Here is a 6,365-nt window from a genome sequence, read left to right as displayed (position 1 = left end):
CTCTATATATTGGTAACGAATCAAATATATCTTTCCTGCCTCTTCTCGTCTGACTTCTGATTTCTATCTGACTGGGAACGATCAAATTTTAGAAGGTGCTACTGGTAACTAGTTGTAAAACTAGAACATCCGTTGCATCATCAACGCCTTTACTCTGACGGTAAAGGTTAAGTGACTGGAGGTGCTCTTCATTTTACTTGAATTCGAGTACCCGGACTGATTTCTTGGCTCGACGTTTGATACTCTCCGGAGTGTCCCTATCCTTTTGGAGTGAGGGAAGAAATACTATGTTTCCGTACTCTAAATGGAGACGAATTAAAATGTCGAAGATTGTATGAAAAGTTCAACCGTCAAACTAGCCGCAAATGCACTTCAGTGTTACCAGTGCAAAGTTAGCTCGAAAGTCGTTTTTGTCACAGCGCAAGACTTCAAGTCGTAGGGTACCAACATTCCGAAATCTTTTTCGACTTCAGATACTTCTAGAGAGGAGTTCCCTAAGTTGTAAGTGTAGTCTGCTACATGTCGCGGATGGACTTCTTCGCACTTTGAAGTGTTGCAAGTAATTCCGTTGTCGCCTGCCCAACTTTGAAGTCGAGTCAGATCCTCTTGAAGTACCAGTACCTGATAAGTTTGCCTTGACTTAGCGAGAGTGAGAATATCACGCTGAGCGGTATTGCCAGGATTGAAGCTGCTTCCCTCAGTAGAGCAGAATGAACTTGGTTTGGGACGCATTAACTTCTTCATCACTCTTAAAGTTGGTATATTCTTGGCCCACCACAAATGCATAAGAATGTACTGAAAATATTAATCTCCGTTCCAAGTCTTCCTTACGTTTACGGATTCTGAATTTTATCTAACTATTATTTCCACCTATTTTTATATGAGCTTTCTATGAAATAAATAATTTGATTTTTTGTGTCTTGATACACTGAGAATAGTGACCAGACTTTCCTACATCCTCGAAGTAGTAAGAAGAATAACCATTCCAATTTACAAGTAGTGATGCATGTCAAAAATGCATCTTAAAGGATGATCAATGTGAGGCTCCCATATATTCCGAGGATAAATATTTAATAAGTCCCTCCAAAATTATTAATCCCGAATAGATGAGATGAGTATCTCTGAACAGTTTCAAGTAGTCGTGAATGAAATGTGGGAGTCATCCACTTATTGAGCTCATGTTTAGAAGCAAATGAACACAAGTCCATACAGGTACGAACGTAGGTACAAAAAGCATATAGAAGTGAGAAAACTATTAGTGAAAGCTTAAGAATCCACCATTTTGCTTCTTGAAGGGCCACAAAGAAGTTACGTATACCAGTTTAACCAGTGATGAATCACTAGACCTCACCATTTGTAAGGAGTGGAAGATGTGTCTTCAGTCACATTCCGTATTACACCTATTTCTAGGCATTACCTCTAAATCTGGATTCGGAAATGAACGTTAATAGGCATTTTAAAGGATGCACAGAGGTATTGAGGATGTTCTGAGCCAATGATTGGGTGCCACTTACGTAAGACGTTACTCACAAGGCTTGGATGTTAGTGGTAGCGTCAGTCCCTAACCACACTGCTCTTGAGGTTAATCTCCCAACAAATGGGAGGACATACTAGACATTATAACTTCAGGAAGGTCAGAAGAGGTGTGAACGGGGTCGCGCAATCGAGAAGGCACGGCTCATTCATACAAATATAGTTACTAAATGCAATATTTCGCTCTTTGCGTTGGGTTTAGTACTCTAGCCTTTGTAAATTTGTGGTGTTAAAGGGGTCTTAGCGATATCACCATAGGATGAGTCAGTCTAGACTAGGATGTGACTTCAACGTAAGATAGTATAAGTCAAATAGTCATATCATTGAGTTAAGTCGACTACTCTCTTAGCATAGATAAGTGACGACCTTATCCTAAATTCTACATGTAAAGTGATTTACTGACTCACACTTACATACTTCTCAAAGCATTCTTATCCTCCAGGGACGAAGAAAACATTTTGTAGTGGCATCGTGTTAAACTGTGCTGACATCTTGATCGCGGTATGTTTTTACTATTTATGTGCGTCATGAATGACTGCTAACATTCTGACTCATCATATTCAGTTGTCAGGTAGCTTGTTTTCTGCACCTAATTTTATGTTTCGAGTACAGGGTATACTTAATGATCATAGTACTCTCTGGCTTCCTGTGATTACGAATAATGTAACCATATTCCGTTGCTTCACTTCTAGGTTGATACTGCTAATGATCCCATTACACTGGAAGTTAAGTGAACAGGAAGGAACTAATAACTTCGTTTCTGTGTTGTAAATGAATTTAAAGCCAAAAACAGACGTTGCCTAGATTCTATAATAATAATAATTTATTCTCAAATAAAAGTTTGTTACATGAGGCATGCCGGTTTACAGACAAGATCGAATTGTTAAAGAAGCAACAATTTTCACTGTTGAAAATTGCTCAGCTGGGTTGATATTTCATAAGATATGAATGTAAATGGATTTCGTAAGAAACATATCAATATCACACTTGGCGCACTTTATGGAGGTAGCGTTGCAACATACAACTGATGGTCGAGAATAGATACATGCGAAGTTGGGGGCTTTTAGAAGTTTCGAACTTATATCCCTCCGGAATATCTGAGGCTTTAATAACGGTGTAGGACGAAGTCACCCGTACCATATCTGTTTTCGGTGAAGTATCTGCAGGAGGCTGAAAAAGGTGTAAGAAAAAGGAAGGACGAAAAGCAGAGCACACAATATTCACGGAAGAATAGTTAAGGTATAACCATTTAGTCTATTTGTCTGTTACTGTAGTATTTATTAGGTAAGAACATACTAATGTGTTAAAGAGAAATAAGTGTGGGCAAGGATAAGGAACTGTATAAATGAAGGTAGTTCAGAAGGAAGTATGGAATTGTGTAATTATAAAATAAAGTGCTGAAAACAGTATTCCGATACAAATGGCTGTCTCCCTTTTTTTCGAAGCTGTTTGAACTCTCTTTTTTGTTTTTAGATTTTATAGGGTATAGAGTGGGCTTCGTTTTTAGCCAATTGTCTAGTTTGCTTGTAATAGGATTACTCGGTATGAAGTGGAACCAATTTAGCTTTTTTTAACATGATTTAAAGTGGTATTTTGCATGAATAATTTCTCATCAATACCGTTGGTTCGTGACATTCCACTAGACATAAGGAGCCGTAATTAATATGTTCTGCCCTACAGACACGGGTGGATTGAAGTTATCTCCCCACCATCATTTTTGCTGGTCAGTAACGCCACCCTCCCTCCTTTTATGATGTTAGGCTCTCTTACGTTTGTGGTCATTATGAATATTGCTTTAATCAAGGACCATAGTTGGAATACACTGTCTCTACAAGTTCCATGTTACAAGCGAATCAGATGGTAATAGCATTTGTATTATGGGTTAGATATCCATTTAATATATCGTACTACTATGAAGATAACTAATGGTGAGGGTTATAAGAGACAAGTCAGATTATATGTGGTTAAGAGATGGTAAGGACTAATAGCAAACCAGAGGATATGAAAGAGAATATTGTAAAATTTTCAGGGTAAGGAAAACAAAACATTGAACAACTCACAAGAATTTAGGACATTTGAGCTTCTTTTGATCGGCCTTAGTTGGTCAGCATCCATAAGATTAGTGAGTTATCTGTCTACTTGTAATAAGAAAAATAAAAGGACATGACACTTAGGAAGAATAGTTTGGATTTATCCATTAGAGAGATTCGGAAACCGAAAATGAGGGTTAGGAGCGGAAGGCCATGGTTAATAATCAATAAATAGTGGGGGAGGATGAAGCATGTTTTCTTTAGTTTTGCTATATTCAAACTAACGACAATGGAGTTCGTTATATTCTTGTTCCGTCTAGATATTGGGCGGTCCATAATAAAGTACCTCATTGGTAGGCGGGAGTTCAAGGAATAGTTGAAGTTCTTTAGAGTTTAGTAACAGGGTTATTAGCCTTTTAAATTTGGTGAAGGTGTCACAGTTACGGATAGGTATTGGCAACCTGTTCCACAATAAACTATACCGAACTGTAAAAAACCTACAACGCATTTGTTTTTGGTGTTTTTCGGTAAATAGTTTATATGCATTGTTTCTTAGTCTATAGGCTGGGTTATTGATCATAGTTGGGCAGGAGGTTAGGAATGACAGTCCATTTATTGCTTTGTAGAGAAATATCAGATTGTTCCTTAACCTACGGTGCCATAAAGGTTCTAAAGAGAGGTGCTTACATCTACTTGTGTAATCAAGAGTGGTGTCACTTCTTAGTAGTTGGCGCGCAAAGCGTCTTTGAACATCTTCTACTCTTATTTTGTCAGTGGTATTCATATTAGAGAAGATAAAAGAGCAGTATTCTAAGGAAGGTCGTACACATATTTTGTAAAGGGTAAGCTTAGCATCTGTCGTGAAGAAATTTTTTGTTATGAAGCCAATTAGACGTCTGGCTTTAGAAATAATAAAGGAGGCGTGTGCTTTAAAGTTTAGGCTTCCTGTGTAATTTATTCCTAGATCGTGTACTGAATTAAGTGTCTGAACTTTACTTTTATTTAAGTAAAGTTGGGGTTCATAGGGGTGCTTTCCAAAGTGCATGATCCCGCATTTGTGGAGGTTAAATGGTAATTGCCACTTTTCGCTCCAGATAGTTAGGTTATTGAGATCATCTTGAATCAGGGGTACACTTTCACTTAGAGCCTCAGGCTTATAGCTGTATACTATTTTGAGACCATCAGCATATAAGTATGGTTTCCCAGATTTTGTGATGTTACATATATCGTTTATATACATGAGAAACAAAAGTGGGCCCAATACACTTCCCTGGATGACGCCACTAGTTATTGGTCTAGGTAATGAGAGACAGTCGTTGTACTTTACCATTTGTTTACGTCCCTTTAAGAATGAAACAAACCATGAATAGAGTGGGTTGTTGATTCCGAAGGACCGTAGTTTGGCTAGTAGCCGTTTGTGTGGAACCTTATCAAAAGCTTTCTTAAAGTCTAAAAATATGACTGATACAAGGAGTCCATTGTCTCGTTTCAGAGTTATATCATCCCCTCCCCATACTCACTGGACGTGACCATCAAAGAACTCAATGTCTTTGGTCTGCTAAATAAGCTTGACATAGGAAAATCCACGGAACCCGGTGAACTGCATCCTAGGTTACTAAAGGAGTTAGCCAACTTTGTTACGAACCCTTTGTGTATATGCTTTGATCTATCCGTAACCCAGGGTCGATTACCAAAAGACTGGAAGAACCCTATAGTAAGTCCTGTCTTCAAAACAGGTACGAAACACAAACCTGAGAGTTACCGACCCGCTAGCCTAACCAATGTGGTTGCTAAAATTTTAGAAAAGATTATTCGAAACGAGCTGTATAAATATCTCGATGAAAATCGGATCGTTTCGGAAACGCAGCATAGTTTTAGAACAGGTTATTCCTGTCTCACTAACTTATTGGTGGCTCGTGAAAGCTGGTGCGCTCTTAAAGATCAAAGGTTACTTATAGACGTAGCCTAAATTGACTTCAGCAAAGCTTTCGACAAAGTTCTCCGCAACCGGCTGCTATACATGTCAAGAAATGTCAGGGTTGGAGGCAATCTATTGATATAAATAAAAGATTTACTAGTTATACGCCGACAAAGAGTACGGGTGAACTCCAAGTTGTCTAGCTGTGCTTAGTGGAGTGCCTCAGGGTACAGTTTTAGGGCCAGTGTTATTCCTCCTACATGTAAATGACCTTCCTCGTCTCCTGTCATCATCGGTCTTGCTATATGCTGATGATGTCAAGATATGGAGAGCGATAAAAAGTACGGGTGATAGCTTAGAACTTCAAAATGATCTGGAGAAATTATCTGAATGGTCTTGAACCTGACAGTTGCCGATAAATACTTCCAAGTGTATTGTGATGCATATTCGTCATCAAGGTACAGATACATACACAATGAAGAGCGTTGAGTTAACTGTTGTCCAGACACACAATGATTTAGAAGTCATCGTCAGTCAAAAATTAGAGAATACTACACACTGCCGTGCAACAGCTGCCAAAGGTTTTAGAACTTCATGGTCCATACGCAGGGCTTTTAGTCATCTCGACGCTAAAACGTTTCTGACTTTGTATACAGTGTTCGTACGTCCTAAATTTGAGTACTGCATAGAAGCGGCTAGCCCCTGCTTAGAAAGCAGTGAGCTTTTGGAAAAGGCTCAGAGAACAGCAAATAGGATGATTCCCTGAATAGCGAAGCTCCCGTATGATGCTCGGCTGGTCAAGCTAAACCTATTCCTGTTATCATATCGAAGAACTAAAAGCGACTTGATTATAGTTTTCGAACTACTTAGTGATAAATTTGCAC

Source organism: Schistosoma mansoni, chromosome 2, assembly GCF_000237925.1.
Source record: "Schistosoma mansoni strain Puerto Rico chromosome 2, complete genome".
Lineage (NCBI taxonomy): Eukaryota > Metazoa > Platyhelminthes > Trematoda > Strigeidida > Schistosomatidae > Schistosoma > Schistosoma mansoni.
The sequence above is the reverse complement of the archived record's forward strand: the minus strand, read 5'-3'. Positions refer to the sequence as shown.